At 37.7% G+C, this 20,394-nt stretch overlaps 1 long non-coding RNA gene across 3 annotated transcripts; it reads right to left on the bottom strand.

Moving 5' to 3' along the window:
* Positions 1-4,566: 4,566 nt before the first annotated feature.
* Positions 4,567-9,282, bottom strand: LOC145629099 (uncharacterized). Of its 3 annotated transcripts, none has more exons than XR_014111561.1 (7): positions 8,946-9,282; positions 7,993-8,375; positions 6,384-6,523; positions 5,606-5,841; positions 5,424-5,511; positions 5,237-5,314; positions 4,567-4,817 (listed from the first exon to the last, which is right to left on the bottom strand). It is a non-coding gene; the product is annotated as an uncharacterized LOC145629099 (long non-coding RNA). The 3 variants fall into 3 exon arrangements; XR_014111563.1 differs by having other exon boundaries at positions 8,292-8,375; positions 8,946-9,279; XR_014111562.1 differs by having other exon boundaries at positions 8,269-8,375; positions 8,946-9,278.
* Positions 9,283-20,394: the final 11,112 nt, after the last annotated feature.

The raw sequence follows: 20,394 nt of genomic DNA, 5'->3' as shown, positions 1-20,394 counted from the left end.
CGAATGGCAGTTACTCTGCTTTTCCGACTTGTGTGCCGAGTAAAAAATGTATCTTTGCCGACCAAGGGGACGGGTAATTAAACAAATCTCCTGGCTTAGCCAGTTAACACTTTTCAGTCGTCAATTTTGACGGCTGTTAATTTTTATGAAGCATCCGGTCATTTGGCCGGTTTTATTTATATTGGTGTTTATGCTTTAAAATTTTTTAAAGCTTCCAATTTATATGCATAGAATTTTAGCTAAGTATTTTAGCTTGTATAGTATGCGAATGTTCTAGCTCCTGGACGAATGCCGAATGGTTTCGGTTGATTGGATTGATTGACTTAGAAATTATTGATACTTAGAAGAGTATGCATGGTTTCTAAGTCAATCAATCACTATGGTGATTGCCCCAAACCAAGCGACAGACGGCCACGCAGTGCAGTCGATCCTTTGATTTCATTCAGCCATAGGCCTCGTTAAAATAAGATGCTAAGTTTTAACTTATCTTATTTGTTAAGGAAAAATATTCCGCCTGGCTTGCCCCAAAGAAAAGCAAGCGCATCCGGCCATTAGTCTCGTGTACGTATAATGCTAAATTTTAAGACTTAGCTTTTTGATTGAAAAAGAATTTTCCACTTGTCTTGCCCCAAAGCAACAACAGGCGCATCCGGCCTTATGCCTCGATAGCCTCTAGTCATGAAACAGTGACCACTTTCCAATTGTTCTAGTACAACTTGAAAAACTCCCGGCCTTTTAGATTTCACTTTTGATTTATTCAAACAACTGCGGATGCTTCCTTAGCATTCGGTAGGGCCGTTTGATGTATTAGTAGAGAAATGTGTCACCCAAATGGGAGATGCTTCTCCTCGACGAATTCTCCCGAATGGACGTCGTCGGATATCTAACTCATGTTGGAGCAGACGGTCATACTCATGTTGGAGCAGACTGTGGTCATTGGCCTCTATTGTTTTATTAATATCCGGCCATTGGCCTCTTTAAAAATGGTAAGTAACCATTAAGTGCTGGACTTAACTTAAAAATAAATTCTTAAGGTTGAATTCTTCGGTGTAGTAGGCTCCTTCAGATGGATTGGGGTGTCTGCTGTTGGGGCAGACGCTTTACAAATAGGGTGGCCGTCTACACATTGTACAGGCGAAGCTAACAAAAATTAGCAAAATGACAAGTTTGGGAAATGAAGACATATTCTCACTAATCAAAACTTTGAAACATTTACAAAATTCTTAGAAGTAGTACTTTTTTAAGTTGTCTACATTCCAAGTTCTAGGCAGCCGCCTACCGTCTGGTTCTTCCAAACGGTAGGCGCCGTCTCTTACTTCATCATAGATTAGATAGGGTCCTTCTCAATTTGGGGTTAGCTTTCTCTGCTCATTCGCCCTACCGACTGCCTCCATTTTCCGTAACACAAAGTCCCCCACTTTTAGAGGACGCTTGTGTACTCTTTTGTTGTAAGCTCGAGTCATTCTCAGACGGTAAATCTCATGGCGCAAGGCAGCATTGCCCCTGCGTTCTTGAAGTGAGTCCAATGCTAGCCGCATGGCCTCCATGTTTGCCTCTTTGTCATACAACATGATTTGAAGAGTCGGCTCATAGTGTTCGATGGGCAAGACAACTTCTGCCCCAAACACCATGAGGAATGGGATTTCTCCAGTTGCACCTTTGGCGGTTATTCTGATGGCCCAGAGGACGTGTGGTAATTCATCTGCCCAAAGGCCACCAGCTCTCTCTATTTTCTTTTTGATCCCGTCTGAGATTAACTTGTTGAAGGCTTTGACCTGGCCGTTTGCTTTGGGCCGGCCGACTGATGCAAAGAAACTTGAGACCCCCTTGTCTCCTAACCAAGTCTTGAGCTGAGGCGTCTCAAAATGAGGACCGTTGTCAAAAACCATAGACATAGGCACCCCAAAACGAGTGATAATATTCCTCTATATGAAGGAAAGGACATCTTTAGTCTTGATATTTTTTACCGCCTCCGCCTCTACCCACTTGGTAAAATAATCCACATCTACCAATATATAGCGCTTGCCGCCTGGGGCGGCTGTGTAAGGCCCAAGTATGTCCATGTCCCATTTAGCAAAGGGTATTGGGCTGTGGATGGCCGTCAGGTCTGTGGCCGGACGATGGATGAGCTTGCCAAACTTTTGGCACTTGTCACATTTTTTACCATTTCCATTGCATCCGACTCTAGAATCGGCCAGAAATAGAGCCGCTTGGCCTTGGCAGCTAAGGACCTGCCGCCTATATGGGAGGCGTAGAAACCCGCATGCAAATATTCGAGAACTTCTTTACCCTTCTCTGGGGTAACACACTTCAACAGAGGATTCAAAAAACCAGTCTTGAAGAGTTCTCCTTGTCTCAGCTCAAAGTTTGTCGCTTTCTTCTTCAGAACAGCCGCCTCTTGGGGTAAATCAGGAAGTGTGCCGTCTGTAAGGTAGGCCCGGATGCTGTCCATCCAGGTTGAGCTTCGCTCAAGAATTCCAATGGGGTCTTCATTAGATATACTTCTCTTTTCCATGACCTCCCAGAAAACTGACCGGGGCGTTTCACAGGAGGCGAATGATGCCAGTTTTGACAGAGCATCCGCCTGATTGTTTGAAGACCTGGGTACTTGACTTAGATGAAACTCCTCAAGTGTCCCAAATTCATTTTTGACCGCCTGCAAATATTTTATCATGGCCGGATGAGTGGCCTCGTACGTTCCATTGACTTGGAGTACGACCAGTTGGGAATCAGAGCAGACGTCAATTTTCTTTGCCCCTACCGCCTTGCAATACCGAATGCCGGCTAGCAGGGCTTCATATTCGGCCTCATTTTTAGAGACCTGAAACTTGAACCGTAATGCATATTCGTACTTATCTCCCTTAGGAGATTGACAGATAATCCCTGCCCCACAGCCGTTCGTAGTGGAGCTCCCGTCCACATACACTTTCCAAACCTGGCTAGTATTGTCCGGTGCAACCGGCCTTGTCATTTCAACAATAAAGTCGGCGAATGCTTGCCCCTTTATTGCCTTCCTTGGTTCGTAAGTGATTTCCAATCCTTGCATTTCAATCGCCCATTTGAGCATTCGTCCAGAGGACTCCAAGGTTGTGAGTGGCCGCTTGATCGGTTGGTAAGTATAGACTACTACCGCATGCGCCAAGAAGTAAGGTTTTAGCTTCTTGATGGCCATGTAAAGGGCAAGGACAAATTTTTCAACCATGGGGTACCGAAGCTCCTAAGAACATGGCTAATAAAAAATATACATTAGGAGTTGGATGACGTCTCTTTCAGCTAAGAGATCGGCAATGAGGGCATCATCGGAGACGGCCAGATACATGATGAGCTTCTCTTTGGGCAAAGGGCTAGCAAGCCTCGGCAAAGAGTGCAGATGAGTTTTTAGCTTTTGAAAGGCCGCCTCTGTATCATCCCCCCATTCGAAGTTGGTCTTCATCTTGATTGCCTGGAAGAAATAGAGACACTTGTCACCTGACCGACTGAGGAATCTCCCCAAGGCCGCCAGACAACCTGTTAACTTTTGCACTTCCTTGACAGTATGGGGTGACTGCATGTCGATTACCGCCTGTGTTTTTTCAGGGTTGGCCTCTATTCCCCTTTGGTCAATAAAAAATCCGAGAAACTTCCCAGACTCAATACCAAAGACACAGTTTTTTGGGTTCGGCATGACCTTGTGCCACCTGTGTGGCGAATGTTTCTCGGAGATCAGCAAGATGATTCGCCTGTTCTTTGGATTTGACTATCATGTCGTCAATGTACGCCTCTACATTCCTTCCGATTTGATTAATGAAGACCGTATTAATCATTCGTTGGAAAGTAGCAGACGCACTCTTCAAACTAAACGGCATCACCGTATAACAGAACAACCCCTGATCAGTGACGAAAGCCGTCTTTTCTTGATCTTTTTTTCACAGGGGGATCTGGTGGAAACCTGAATAGGCGTCCATAAAACTCATCAAGGCATGTTCGGCTGTAGAATCGACCAGACTGTCGATCTTAGGCAGTGGATAGCTATCCTTTGGACATGCCTTGTTGAGGTCTGTATAATCAACACACATGCGCCAAGTTCTATTCGGCTTTTTTACTAACACAACGTTAGCTACCCACTCAGGGAAATTGCATAACCGAATGAACTTGGCGTCCAGCAGCTTTTTTACTTCGGCGGCTGCCGCCTGACTTCTTTCCTCGTCGTGGTTTCTCTTCTTTTGCCGAATAGGCTTCTTTTTGGAATCCACGGCGAGTTTGTGGACAGTGAGATCCGGGCTAATGCCTGGCATCTCTTCCACTTTAAAGGAAAAATTTTCTTTGAATTCTCTTAGCAGCTGGTGCAGGCTCTCACCAAGCTTAGCAAATGCAACCGTCCCCACCTTAATTGTCCGCTTAGGCCAACTGTCGTCCAGAGGGATATCAATGTGTTCGCCAGGAGGGTGGGGACGAAGATCATCTGACCGTTCCCCGGTCAGTGATTGCTATTGCTTTTCTTTTTTTTGCCCGTTACGAATACTGTGAGATCCAATTAAAAAAAATAACGGGCAGGTGAAATGCCCGTTATAAATCAGTACTGTGAGATCCAAATCCAAATATTTGTTTTCATTGCACAAATATATATTATCAATCATGTCATACACACCAAATTTATTTTACAATTAAAAACTGCTTACAAACTCGTAATATTGTAAAAGGTTAATGATTAAAAAAAATGTAAATAATATTATAGCTTAAACAGCTTCCTAGAGCAACAGTAACAGTAGAGCAGCAACAACCATAAGCAGCATTTGCAGCATAGAAAAGTCCCGAATCTTTAATTTTATCCTTCTCACCTAATCCAATCAATGAAAACAAAAATCAAAATCACAAAAACAGATAACACCAAATCAATAACACAAAGAAAGTTACTTGTTTTGCTTGAATATACCCAGAGTTCTTTAAGAAAGAATAGAGATTAAGGATAAAGAAAGAATGAGAGTGTGAGATAGAGAGAGCTTTTAAGACAACTCAAGTACTCAACGCAACTACAACAAACACATATGCATCAATTGAACCAATCAACCATTCATGGCCAGCTGAGTAATTCAACTTTTATATTATTTAAGAGGAATAATATATAAGAGTTGAATTACTCAACGTATCACTATTTTTTCAAATTTGTCACACCAAATTTATTTTACAATTAAAAATTCCATGCTCAGCTCTTACGTATGTTTATATTTTCTATCAAGTGTCCATGCTTAGACCATACCTTTTGCAACGTCGGAAGTAAAGTAGACCGTATTTCAAGTCCTTCAAACATGACTGTCGAGTTATCACTTTGGTTGTGCTATAAAAAATACAGAGGTATCAAAGTGAACAGGGTTTCTACTTCCTTGGAAGTACTAGTAGCCAAAGGATCTGAAAAGATTTAGACAGGTGTAAATTTTATTCAATACCTGACTCGTACAAGTTATATAAGCCCTTGATACTGAGTGAGTGATCTGGGTATTGTCGCGATCACCCTTAAAGCCTCCAGATGAAATGCTGATCAACAAGAACAGTCATTAATATAAGAGATAAAGGCTATGATAAGACAATTGATTTCAGACAGAAAGGCTAAAACATTGTGAGAAGTTACCTTGCTCAGTGACATGCTTCATATCTTTTGTGGTAGATAGAATTCTCGTAGTTTCCTCTTGTGCTTCGGACTTAGAAGAATTTCCTATAGTTCTCTCTTTTACTGTAGAAGTAGAAGCATTCTCAGCGGATCTCTTTCTGAATTTAGGTCCAGAACTCTGATATGTATGCTTTCGTAAAGGAGCACCTTCTTGATTGCTTGTAGCAGGCAACATCTCATCACTTTCTATAGGTTCCCTTCATAATTAAACATACAAAAGGTTTAAATGGAAATATTCGAATATCAAAACTACCTCCCCAAATCAATACCAATATACAATTCAATTATTCGAATTCTTTAAACCTTTACTTATCTATTTTCATTTCCTACACTTAGCCAACACCCTGCAGATTGGATATAATGTCAAAGATAACAAATAAATGCCAAAACAAAATGTTGGAGAAACACATAGGAAAATATATACTCCGGTCTTGGAAGTAGCAGCATCATAATTAATGAATATAAATGACAAGAAAATTATATTCCTTATTTTGAATGCTTTAAAACTGTAAGAGAGTATCATCAACTATGTGATCCTTCAGAAAAAGTGTTAAAAACCAGAAAATTATATTCCTAATTCCTTATGCTGATTGCTAGGTAGCCAAGGTGTGTCTTTGTAACAGACATAGTTCATTTCCGTAACTTTTTCTTCTATTTTGAAACAAGTACTACTTTCGTAGCTTAAAGATTGCCCCGAGCAAACTAAAAGGGCAGAGGGAGAATTAATAACACAAATTACCTATAAGGGCACAGGGACAGGTGTGTGATCCTGTAAAATCCACTGTGGAGGTGACCAAAGATTGAGTGGAAATCCAGGGTAAGATGATATTGGCTTAAATCCTTCAGCACTCACTTATTTTCTCTTTTTCCCCAGCATCCCTTCAGAGAAGAACAAAAAAACATGATCAAGTTTAAGAGCTCTAGAGTATATTTTTTATTACAAGAATAAATTTTAAGGCAGGACAAAATCAGTTGTTAAGTATGCAAACTAAAATTTGAAAAGGAGATTAGGACTTTGGGAAACGAACGAAAAGTTTCAGAAATAGAGGGTATATTATTTCCTCGGATGAATGGATGGTTGGATTGTTAAACAACCATCACAAAGGCATACTCTTTGAGCCTATCAATTTCTAATTGTAGCTAACCAACGTACTAAGTATGAAACTAAACATCACATCTTGTAAGAATTCAATACGAAATGCTTAAATACAAAACTGTTATTACTTAAATTATTGACATTAGATTTTTTTCTTACAACACGGCCTTGTTTGGTTGCTTAGAGCCTTAGACCAAAGTACAATGACACCTATTTTTCAGAATTACGATTCCACGAAGTAATAATAATACTACTATTCCAATAAATTGCTAATTCTTGCAAAAAATATTTGGTGTAAAGGCGTAACGACAAATCAACTAAACATGTCATAAAAAGAGGCTATTCAATTGACTAATTTCATCAATTTACTGATTATTTCTTCACATTTTAGACTACAGCAATTAACATCTAACGTATTCAATTTGTCTTTTGATTTCTTATTATTGCTTATTGCAGTCTCCAACATAGGTTTTCTAGCACCTAGCTAGATGTCCGGAAAAAAAGAGTAATCAATTTGTATGTACTAGATTTTATACAATCTTTAAGTATCATATTCACACAATCACAATAGCTTAACTACTTTCATCTAAAGTTTTCATTTTTATATTTTTGACCGCTTCATGAAGAATTGATTACTTGGTAGATACATATTTAGCTATGAAATATTTTAAATTTTCTTAAATTCCTCTTATCTTTCACTAAAAATCTAACAAAATGAAAATTGGTAAAGTTAAATTCATAATAGGCTAGAGACTAGAGAAAGAGAACCCCAAGGAAATTAGAGCAAATTAAATCTACAATCATGTGTATCAATTTTTTCACCCAAAAAGAAGAATTAAAAAAATATAATTATACTTGAAAAACACAAACCAACTAAATTAGTTGACATTCACATTAATTTACGTAGTATATTTAAGCTTAAAATTTTCAATTTAATTAAAACAAATGTTGTGACTACATATCTTAAATAGTTGAATTAAGGTGTTATTAAAGTATGATCAAGAGTTAGCCCAAGAAAATATTCAACATGTAACATATAATGCGATCAAACAAGGGCTGTACACTTATACGATATATAATAGTAGGCATAGCTACTAAATTGGATACTTGGACAATTGAATTTTTTATTTTAACAGGCCCATATGTATTAAGCTAATAAGCCCACTATAATCTCAATATGATGATATCTACTCTTCACTTTCACTTCTTCACTTTCATTTCAGGTATGTATGTCTTGTAATTAGGAGCTTACCATAACCAAAGCCATTTAAGTATTTAAGACTTCATCCTGATTTCTGCTCTAAAAAACTGCAAGCAATTTGAGAAAAATTCCAACAGTAAACTTGAACATAAACGGGCAAACGTTACCATGAACTATTGAGTGAACGAATGTATAAAACTAGAGTTGTAAACCAGAAATTAACAGCAGTGCAGTATTTTTCATGGAAAAGTTGATCATAGTGATTCATGGCAAGCCATATTTTTAATAGGACAACTCCAAAACACGAGCTTAATCAAGTTTAATCACTTGTAATAAGCAAAAGATTATACTTATACTTCCAAGATCAGAACTCCAATGCATACTCCCATAGTTTGACCATGACCATTTATTCGTGGAGGTTATACTAGCAGCAGCTGCAACAAGCAAACAACACGAATAAATCAAGAGGATAATTAATTGAGACAGAAATAAAAGCAAAATAAAGAACAAAACATTATCATTTCAGACCATAAAAACAGAAGCAGAAGTTCAAAAGCAAATTCAAAAACCAAAAATCCCATCAACTAATCTCAAGAAAATCATACCAAATAACACAACCAAAAGACAGTTAAAATGATTTGAAAAAAACCCAACAAGCTAAATTCCTCAAATTTTAAAAAAACAAGCGTAGATCTACAAAAATTACATAAAAAAACCCGGAAAAAAAAAAGAAAATAGAAATTGGTTACGGGAATGAATTAAGAGTATTTAACATGATAAATGACATCCTTATATCCATGGAAATGCAGTATCATCCGTGTTTTCACACATAAAGGCCCAAAACTACCCAATGTCACCCCAAATGCCAAAAATGAATCAAATACAAATTGCATGTAGAAAACAATAAAGCAAATTAGAATTCACAAGAACAAATCAAGAATTTAAACAATTAGATGCTCAGAAATCAATTTAAGAAGAGGAAAAAAAATTAAAGGACTTCTTACCTCACGATCTAAAATGGTTGAAGTTCTCGGCAAAGATATCACCAAGAGTTTCGTCACCGCCGGTTACACCTCCGCCCAAAAACGACGCCGCTTGGGAGCTCTTGTATGAAGACGCCGGTCAAGTTTCTCGTCTCAAGATGAACGCAATCGCTACTCAAGTTAACCACCAAAACAATAACCAACAGAGCAGAGGTCTTCTCATTGCTACTCGAAATTAGATGGACTGAATTTGAAATGAGAGAAACAGGTGAATGACGGGGGAGGAGAGGAGAGGAGAGGAGAGAGAGACGGAGTGAGGGAATGATGAGAGAGAAAGAGGTGAAACCCTAAAAAGCCAAGTATTGGGCTCCTCTCATCAGTTGGGCCAAGTTTGGGCATTAACGTGTAATATGGTATTCGTAACAGGCAAAATAGTGTCCGTTACGAATACTTATTTATTCGTAACTGGCACTAATTTGTCTGTTACGAATACTTATTTATTCGTAACGGGCACTAATTTGTCCGTTACAAATACATATGTATTCGTAACGGACACTATTTTGCCCGTTACGAATAAATAAGTATTTGTAACGGACACTATTTTGCCCGTTACGAATATCTTAATTGTAACGGGCAAAGCTTTACCCGTTACAAATAGCCTGTTACGAATGAGATTTTTTCCACTAGTGCCGGCGAGATCACTTGTGGGAGCATGGTTTCTAGGCTCGTGACCAACCTTGAGCTAGGGCATTATTTGCCATCTTGCACTCCGGTGGGGATGATGATTCTCTTTACCTCGACATCAAGCAATTAAAGCAAATCCATTTCTTGGCGAAGTATGATGATGACGAGGTATTTGAGTGGCTAAGGGATAATGAGCATTGGTGCTATCTCCCTAACCCTTCCTTGACTTCTCTCCACCGAGAGGATGTAGCAAACATTTGGCATGTCCCCTTTTGTCACCGCCCGCCCTACTTCGATGATGATGAAGAAATGGGTGAAGAAGAAGAAGAAGAAGAAGAATAAGAAGAAGAAGAAGAAGAAGAAGAAGAAGAAGAAGAAGAAGAAGAAGAAGAAGAAGAAGAGCCGCCACAACAACAACAACGACAACAACAACATCAAGAGCAACATCATCAATATTCTATAGCTCCGACTTGGATGCTCTTAGTGCTCAAATGAAGGGCATGCAAATCCGGTTGGAGGGTATGTACGATCAAGATTTTGAGGCCCTCTATTCCCATATGAGAGGGATTTCGGAGATTCAACAAGGTATTTTTCTTTAACACCAACACTTATATGATGCGGGTGTTAATAGGGAGAAATCACTCCCCTGGTTAACTACCCTTACTTTGCACCCCAATATGGTCCTCTACCATCTTTTAGGGGTGATGGGCTACCTACGTACCCATATTGGCAAGGACCCCTGGGGTCCAAGACCGAGATTCGCTCATTTCCCGATGAGCACGGTAACTACGATTATCGTATTCCCGGTGGGAGCGATTATAGGGGTGATCCTAACTACCCCTATGTACACCCCGATCATCCACTACCGCTCGCTTTGCTCGAGCAATTCACTCCCCTTGCCCCTTGGCAACAAGATAACTTTCGGGGGCATTATGGTTGGCCACCCGGTTACACCGAGGAATGGGATCCTCATGGTCCCCCATCCGGGTTTTCCTATGATGGGGATAACAATGATGGCTCCGGGCCGAGTGGTAATGGTTGCTAGTTCCCCCCATTTTTGTGCTTTGTGCCTCCATCCCTTGTCTTTTGTATGCTTTTTATGAATTGTCGGGATGTTGAGATGTATCTTTGTTTAGCTTGGGGTAACTTTTCCTATTCTTAGGGGTCTTGTTTCCGTGGCCAATTTGTTGTTCAAACTAACCTTGCTTCTCTTGATTCTTTGCATGATAATCTCATCCTTGATCTTACTTTGATGATGTTTTCTCATTTATGATCTTGTTGTTGTTGTGATGATGATGTGTGTTTGCTCCCATGAATCCAAACCCCCATAATCCGAATCCCATGAATCCAAACCCCCTTGAATCCAAATTTTGTAGTTTAGTATTTTGTTGTTTAGTTAGTTGTTTAGCTAGTTCTTTAGTTCTTATTTTCTTATTTTTGTTTTCTTGATAGTTTAGTTTTGCTTATTTTTGCTTTTATTTTCTTTCCTTTTCATTTTCTTTTCCTTTCTTTTGTTTTGAAGTTACTAAACGTTTTCTTTGTCTTTAGTTTTCTTTTCCATTTTTGTTCTCACATGGCTTTGTTGACGATGCTTTGATTTTTGGAGCTTTAAGAGGTGGTTGATTCTTCACCTTACTTCTTTTAGCATTGCTTGGAAGCCAATGAGATCTTTCTTATTTCCCTTTATTCTCTTTTATTTTCTTGGATGCATAGTTTAGGATTAGCTATAGGAAAAGTTGAATGGTTCGAGGATGGATGCTTTTAACGCCTAGAGTGTTTGGGATCATTGACGATGTTGTCATTTGGTCACTTGTTTGTCGATTGGGAATTACATGTTCTATTTGCATATTCGTTCCATTCTTTACTTTCCTTATTTTCCTTTAACTATGTTTTTCCTTTTCTCTTTTCTTTTCTTTTATTTTCTTTCTTTTTGTTTTTGGATTTTGGTATGTATTTGAAGCTTTATTTGTCACCTTTTTGTTTTTCTTTTTAAATTGGACTATATACAAACGATTTTTGGTTTTGAATGAATATCTTCCTAAATGGTATGGGTATGCACGGTTTTAGAATATGCTTGGTTGACTCTAGTATAGGTGTATGCTAAGGTAGCATGTTCTAGAACTAGGAGGATCATGAAACCGGATTCTACTTGTTTGTGGCATGTTGGTAGTTGCTTCCTATGATCGATTTGACACCTATAATGAGTTTTTGCTACATCCATGTGAGGTTCTTCATTTGTCAAGCCTTCTACATAACTTGCATGAGTGGCGTGGATCCTTGACTATTGCGGACCTAATCTTGAAACTTGACTCATAATTCTCAAACACGAGATCGAACCATCTAGGGAGGACATCATCTTTTCGGGGTGGTAATTTTTCTTTTTCTAGGTTTAATTTTCTTTATTTTAGTTCCTTGGGTTTACATTTACCCTCTTGCTAACCATTTTGAGCCTTTTCCCTTCTATTCAAGCCACATCTTTAGAATTTTGAGCCTTTTGTTTCTTTTTGTTACATTTTTGGTTTTTGTGAAGCAAATGGTCTTGTTTTTGGAGTTTTTGGTTTATAAGGTTGGATTTTGGTTCTATTTGTAAGTAAGCTTGTAATTTGTGTATATTTTGTGAATAATGGCAAATGTATGATAGAAAAAAGCCGTCCAAAGTTCAAAAAGGCAAGGACATAATAAATGCGAAGTTGTAAAAGCCGTCCAAAGTTGAAAGAGGCGAGGACAATTGCTTTGAATTTTTTCATAAATAAAAAAGAAATAGAAAAAAGTTGAAAATGAGAAAAACCAAAAATATTTTGATGTGATTCTTTTCCGTTTTCAAGCATTGAGGACAATGCTTCCTTTAAGCTTGGGGGAGAAGCGTTTACGCTTTTTGTAAATATGATTGTAATTATAGCTTTGAATAAGCTTGGGGGAATTAGTTTGTTTTTGCTTGGTGACTACTTGATTGTTTTTCCAAGAAAGGGCTCGTTCTTTTCTTCACTATTAGGGATACCACCAAATTTTAAAATTTTAGCCTACCCCTAATCCTTTTTTCCCTTACGTTACAACCATGGGAAAGACCTTTCGACCTAGAGGTTGAGTCGAATTTCGAGGGAGGGCATTATGAGTTAAAGCCTAAAGAAAGGGGATGCATAGTTAAGACGTCGTGTAGCCCAAAAGTATTTCTTTTCCGGCTCCTTCGAGGAGCTATTGAGATGCTCATTATAGGAAGATTTGAGACTATAGGGAGAATGCAGTAAGATTGAACGGGATGAAGGTGAATTGTGATAACTAGTTCTCTATGCTGACACTCTATGTTTCAATCAACCTCGGATATCTTGAATCGTGCATACCTCTATTTTTTAAGAAAGATGTTTATTCATTTGAAATGTAATCATTTTGTAAAGTCCAATTCGTAAAGGTTTCAATTTTGTTTTTCTTTCTTTCTTTTACTTTCTTTTTTGCGGTTTGCCTCATATATGTTGGTGGAGAGTTATAGGTTAAGCTCTTAGGAAACCTTTACGAGACCTCACTCGTCCTCATAGGCGACTTTGGGGTTTAAAGGGCTTGTTGTAGCTAAAAACCACCATGATTCCTACGAAAGTGAGTCTTAGTGTATATTCCCGTCTTATGTCTATCTTTTTCTTTTTGAATAAGTCTTTCATTCTTATTCTTTCTCGCTTTGTTTTGCTCGAGGACGAGCAAAAGTTTAGCTTGGGGGAATTTGATGAGTGTCATTTATGGCACTCATTTGGTTCTTTTTCGAATGAATTTCATTCTATTCTTTAGCTCTTTTACTTAGTTTTTCCTTGATTTTACTCTTTATTTCTTTTAGTTTGCATTTTCTTAGTTTGATTTCTTCCTTTTTGCATTTCTTGGTTTATTTTGTTATTTTCTCTTTTATTTGCTTGTTTTCTTTTATTTTACAGGTTAAGATCGTTTTCCAATGTTTCTTGAGCCTCTTCCCGAGTTTGGCATTGATTAGGATGCTTAGTGATCTCCATTTGAAGCTCAAGCATGGAGAAGTGCAAGTTCCTAAAGACATTGAGCTGTGCATTCAAGCCGTGGGGACATGATTTCTTGTCTTGAACCCATAAACATGGAGTTTAGAAACTCCAAGGTTCTGTGTTTATCAAGAGCATTAAGTGGAATGCACGAGGAGCATCGGAATGATAGGGAAGAGGGCTCCCCTGCTCCCAGGCGCAGGCAACAATGGCGCGGCTGTGCGGCCTGGTGGCGCGGGTGCGCCTCTCTGGGTCCCTGTTCCGTACCCAATTTTGCGCGGCTGCGCTCCCCTTTTGGTCGGCCGCGCCTGTATGGGTTTATTTGGGGACGATCTAACTAACTTCTCTTAGTTAGTTTTACTATATATAGATTTTCTTTCTATTTTTAGAGAGAGGATTTTAGAGAGGAATTATTCCTGAATTAGAATAGAAATTAGGCAAGAATTTTAGAGATAGAAACTCTAGATTGTAGAGAGAGAAGTTCTTGATTGTTGATTGATGATTGGAGATTGTTGAATTCTAGCATTTCCTCCATTGATTTGAAGCAAATTTGTAAGGATTTCTTTTACTTTAATGCAATTTTGAGCTTATCAATTCAATCGTTTTGTTGATTGTTCAAGTTTGAATTGAATTTGTGATTGAATTAGTTCTATTGATATGATGATGATGAAATTGTTGATTACCTTAGTTTTGATCTTAATTTCAATGGATTGTGAGTAGTTCTCTTGCTAGGGGAATTGTGAAGCATGTATGAGTGATGGATTGATGCTAATTGGAGGAAATCAATGGAGTTGATGTTGTGATTAAATTGGTTGATTGATTTAGTGCATGTGTGTGATTAATTGAAGAGTAGCTAACTTTGATTTGTTGCACTAGAATTCATTGTAGGCTTGCATTGATACGGAAAATTGATATGTGGCTTGCTTTTGTCGATTGAGTAGGTTTGCAAGGCTCCTAGTTAGAGTCTCTCGTAGTTGGCGCTAGCTTGACCTATAGAAGATTAGCCTACCTTACTCTCTTGATTGCTTAGTTGATTTTCCCTCGCAACACTTGACTTAGTCATCTCCAATCCCAATTAGCTATGTCCATTCCGAGTAAATGTGGATCCTAACCCTAGTGTTTCATTATATTGATTTCTATTGCTTGTTTGTTTTGCTTAGTTGCTTAGATTACACACACACACCTACCCCCTTGACTTCGAGATAGCTTGACTTAGACAATAGTAGTTAGCTTTCATTCCCTTGGGTTCGATCCTTGACTTGTCATTATACTTGTATGAAGGTGTGTCGAGAGTTTACAAATTTTGTTTTGACATAGGAAAGTTAGTCCAACAACCTAGCTTCCACATAGGGTCATGCGTGCAAGCGCACCAATGCTAGCAGCCAAGGCAAGCCTCGGCACCGAGAGCAGCAGTAGCTTGCAACTCATGGGTGCGGGTGGCTTGGCCGAGACCAAGGGAAGAATAAATGGGAAGCCCACTTGGGTGCTTTGATGCCCAAGTAGGAGAGGACATGTGGCGCAAGGTGAGGGAGAGAGTGGGGAACAAGTTTGGTCCCCCCTCTCCAAGTGATCCTCACTTGCTCTCCCATGTATAGTTGACACTTGTTGATTTATTAATAGCTTGCTTAAATAATTTTATTTTACCTTTAAAATAAAATGTGAAAATCTCACTGTCCCACATTCGTGGGAGAGACAACCATACTCTCATCATTTCCTATAAATATCCAAGTAAGGGCATTGGAAATGATGCTTAAGTACGAGTTGGAAAAGGGATCACTATTAGTGAAAACCTTTGAACTTAAGAGTTGGAAAAGAAATCACATTTTGTGAAAGCATTTGAACTCAATCACTCGATTTTATCGATCGGGTCTTGTTAACCCCAAGACATTGGACATAGTCGGTGATTGTTGTTGCGGGTGGATCATCGTTGGAGGCTTTATAATTTCGAAGCTAGCTTTCAAGTAAGAGCCCAAGCGGTTGGGCGAAGCACGCTCCAAAGGTAATCATTTTATCTTAATCTTGTTATTAATTTAATTATGTTTATGATTTTATTTTTTGTGAGTGCGGTCTTGTTTTAGGGTTTGTTTCCGCGGTGAGTCGGACTCACCAAACCCCAACAGCAATATCAGAGCCTCACTCGTTTATTTTTGAAATCATAATATTTTCCAAGGTGTTTTATTGCTTTATTTTTCTGGTTTTAAGTTTCTAATTAGATTAGTTGCTCGTTTTATCCATTTTAACCTCGTATTGGAGCTGACTTCAGCTCCCGAACCCAGATTTTGACCAAAAAATAGTGAAATTTGGGTGGAAAATGCGTTTTGGAAATGGTTTTACCATGTAGGGCTCGGTTTATAGTAAAAAAACGGCCAAAAATGCACTTTTCGAGGGGTATTTTTGTTTTTACGAAAATTTTTAAGTCTTTTTACCCTTGAAAATTAATTGCATATTTATGGTGGTTATGTAATTGGTTCAATACATATTTTATATGCATTTTTAAACCTCTTTAGACATGATTACTTGGTGGTAATTTGTGTTTGAAAGCTTGGTTTTATTTTTCACATACATAATTGCAAATTAATTGCATTAAGTGTTAAATTGTTGTTCTTTGTGCTTCTAAGTACTAAAAATTCAATTTTAAATTATATTAAGTGATTGAAACTTTGAGTTACTAAATTCCATTAATGTTTGTTGAACTTTGTTGATTTAATCATTTTTTAGTTGATTGGAATAATAAAGTTTGAAACTTGTGATATAAATTTGTCTATCTTCATATTGGAAGATATAACTTTTCAAGGATTCACAAGTATTAATTTTGGAATCTTTATTAAACTTATGTTCATTTTTCCAACTCCCTTTTATTTTGTCAAAATCTCAAGATTAATTTAAATTAATTAAATTAATATTGAGTAATTGTCCTCTTATTTTTGGTGCACCAAGTTAAACCAATTTTATTAGAGAATGGTTCTTGGAAATAATTTTGGTTGAATGCACTTGGATGGATTTTATTTGAGTTAGACTGGCTTAATTTTCATTTTGCACATTACATTAGTTCTAAAAATAATTTAGAATTAATTATTAAGTCACGCAAAACTCGGGTTCAAAAACCCAAGAGTATGGCACGCAAACCAAGACAACACCCTTCGGCTAGTCGGCCTGTTGTGCAGCCCGCATGTGACTTCCAAGGGTTGATGCTTGGTGCGCGTGCGTGGCTGGTGCGTCCGAGGCGGCAAGCAACACTACCAAAGCAGCAGCGTGCCGCAGCAGCATAGATGTGCGCGCTGGCCGCTGCTTGGTGCGGGCTTGCTGCTCGTGTGCGGTAGTGGTGTGCGGGGGATGTGCTTCTAGGCTTGCGGCATGGTGCGCGAGCTAGCAAGCTTATGTGGCCTCGTGGCTTGTGTTCTTGCACGCCCTGAAGAAGAGTCGAAGTGTATGCGGTATTCTAAGCTATGGGTGTAACGCTTAGCATGAGTCACGGCTATGCACACCTCCCCTTAATTAGCACATATACCACGATTTTAGGGCGATATTATTATTTTGCACTTTAGCCGTTTTATTTATTTTAATTAATCTTGTTTATTTTAATTAAAATTTTGGAGGCTAGGCCTTGGTTTTAATGAGCGATATTTGCAAAAAAAATTATTTTGGCGAATAATGTGGTTTTACCGACATAATTAATTGGATTAATTTAGATGGATGCAGAATTTAGTGGGAGCTTCAAATTTTAATTGCGCTTATTTTACATAATCGATTAAAACAACTTTGACTAGTTTTAATTAGGCGTGTTAATTGATTTAACCACCTAGATTAGTTACTAGTTATCGCGTGTTTATGCATTGTTACTTGTTTATCGTTGTAAAATGCATGGGCCATTCACAAATAGTGAATGGATGAATGGAATGTATATTCTCTCACAGGTTTTATAAAATGGAAACTTGTGGGGCCTGATTAGGATAGAAAATACGGACTGCGATCCGTGATGTATTTTTGTAAATCTAAATACGGTCTACGTACCGTTGAGTATTTTTTTACCTTAACATTTAAATTAGTCCTAATCGTAGCACCTAGTAGTTGCATAATTTTGGTCAAGTCTTGAAGACGAGGGTTATTGAAAGACAAAGCCATGAAGTTGCAAAAGAAGACCGGCCTTTTGAAGACTTGAAGAATAAAGGGTTCATGCTAGTTGCCCATATGCATCAAAATGCTTATGCTTTACATATTTGTGATAATTTATATATGAATTATATGTTAAATGCATGTTTAGGATTTCGAATGTTGTGATGATTAATTAAGTTCAATTAAATCAAGAAACATAGAAACCCTAGTTCCCTAAAATATTGAGTGAAATTGCCATTGCAAAACATTAATTATCGACCTATTGAGAGTAGTGATGGGATACGCCAAAGCGAGGTATCACTATTACTTCTTAGACTCATAAGGCATACCGGGTATGCAAGGTTGTTTTTGTTATACTCGACTATATGAGTGATGGAGTCCTAACATGTCGTGGCAAAGTGAATAAATTATTGAGAGAGCATTAGATGCGACGATTTATTCAGCCAAGAGTGGCTTAGAGCCATTAGCAAAGCGTTGCTTACCTTAGGAGATTGAGTGTTAAGACATGCCAAAGCATGCTTAACCACTCTTGGAATCGACTTATTCTCACCAAATGGGGACAAATTTAATGCGTGGATAAGACGTTTAATAAGATTGAAAATTTGCATGAATACCTCTTAATTTTCAAACTTATTATGTTATTTACTTGATAAATGGTTATAATTTTCACTTATATTTGTAGAATTCTAAATCAAACTGTATTATTTTCCATGATTAGTGAAAGAAATCTTTGAGAATGGTTCTCAAAGAAAAGTAAAGCATTTCTAAAATATAATTCTCCTAAATGACTTTTATAACAAAGTCCGAAAGGATGGTTGGACATCATGTATTCAAAATACTAGTAGTTTTGATAAAACAAGAAGTATTGACAAACTCAAATTGTCAATATTTACAACCAACATATCTTTTCGCTTAATACATAGATGTGCAGGACTCATTGATGTAGTAATTCAAGCGTGAATTAAAGGAAAATATGGAGCTTTGTTTTAAGGCGCATTAGAGGCTTAATTATGCCTAACAAAGTATCAAAGTAAAAGACTCTTAAAGAAATGGTTCTTAAAGATTATGAGATAAATTATGATAAGAAATATAGGAAATGAGGAACAAAGAAAAGGAATGAGATTCCAGTTTACTTAAGAATTCATGTTATTGAAGTTAACTTAGCAACTCATTATCTTCAAAAAGTATCAGATACTGATTGAGTGTTCCACTTTGAAAGTGACCTCAAACTATTGAAGATAAGCTAAGTTATCAACTTACAAGCTTAGAATGAAGCAAGTGGTGCTACATCAGTTGTAAGGTCGTATGCTTTGTTTAAAGACCTTTAAGCTAAGGCTGGAATAAATAAATGGTTATTGTATTCCATAATCAGCAATTGATCTGTTTACACACAGAAAGACTCACATTCAAAGCAATGAGTAATAGTTGCAAATTTATTTGAATGGCATGGTTGTCTAAACCATGAGTCAAGAATGCTTGATTATAAACAAATATTTTATTAACATGATAAACTGGCAAAAGCTCAAAGTCATGGACATGATTTGCGTTCCAAACATCTTTAGCAATGTCACATCGACAAGAACGTACTCAAGGCTATAATAGATGATAGTTAATCTATTCGGAATCTTTCTAAGACAAGTAAGTCTTACTTATTGACACTGAAAAAGAAAAGAGCTATTGTTCTTGGTATAGACAATTGACTCCGAAAGCTAAAGAGGATTCATTTACTTTAACGTTTCACAAAAACTTTGAAAGAATATGGCTATATTCATCAAATGTGAACAAACTTGACCTTGAATAGTTCAAGAGTTCAGTGAAGGACGGAATCGACTTGGCAAGATATCAAAATGTCTATATTAGATCGAGCGATGATTGCTTGAGCCAAGCATGATCATCACAAAGTTATGAAATTGAAATTTTTATAAATAACTCCACAAAGAACATAGTGTGTCTTGACGGAGATCTCGATGCCATTTAAAAATGACTCTAACAATGATGGATCACACCCCTTCCTATAAAGTTCTTAAAGATTTACACAAAGGACTAATGTTACACTAAACAAAATATCAAAGCTAAGAAAGGACGCATATTCGGTTATGGATAGAATTAATTTCTAAATGTCTTTTCAAGTATATGTCTACAACTCTTAGCCACAGTGGGAGTTCACTAGCTAAGTGGGAGCTAAGTGACTCAGTGGGAGCTCACCGGCTTATATTATCAAGAGCTAGGTGGTTGAGTGGGAGCTTAATTGCTCATTAAAAGCTAAGATAGCTCAAGTGGGAGCTAAATGTTTGTTTTACAACAAACTTTTCCCAAAGTAAATATACATGTCTCTTTGTAAGCATTCAAGTGAGACTGCGGACATTATCTCCACAACCTAATTGAGAACATAGTGTTTGTTGCTCTAAGTGGTGTCTTTCTGGAAAGTAACACATTTCCAAAATGACAAGTGGGAGGAAAATGAACTCGATGACAATAGAGCTAAGCAACAAACTAGAACTGAGATTCTCGGAAGACCTTAAAAGGGATTCGTGAGAGTACTTGATCAAGAATACTCAAAAGGAGTTTACAAGTGCCTTAAAAGAGAATTCATTTCTCACAAAACTTTTGAAAAGTTGGAGTAAGATCTAGAAAATAAAAGGGCTTTGGAAGCGCCTTGAAACTCAGTGTTTAATGCAATAACC

This window comes from Chenopodium album, chromosome 4 (genome assembly GCF_948465745.1).
Source record: "Chenopodium album chromosome 4, dcCheAlbu1.1, whole genome shotgun sequence".
NCBI classification, from domain to species: domain Eukaryota; kingdom Viridiplantae; phylum Streptophyta; class Magnoliopsida; order Caryophyllales; family Amaranthaceae; genus Chenopodium; species Chenopodium album.
The sequence above is the reverse complement of the archived record's forward strand: the minus strand, read 5'-3'. Positions and strand labels throughout refer to the sequence as shown.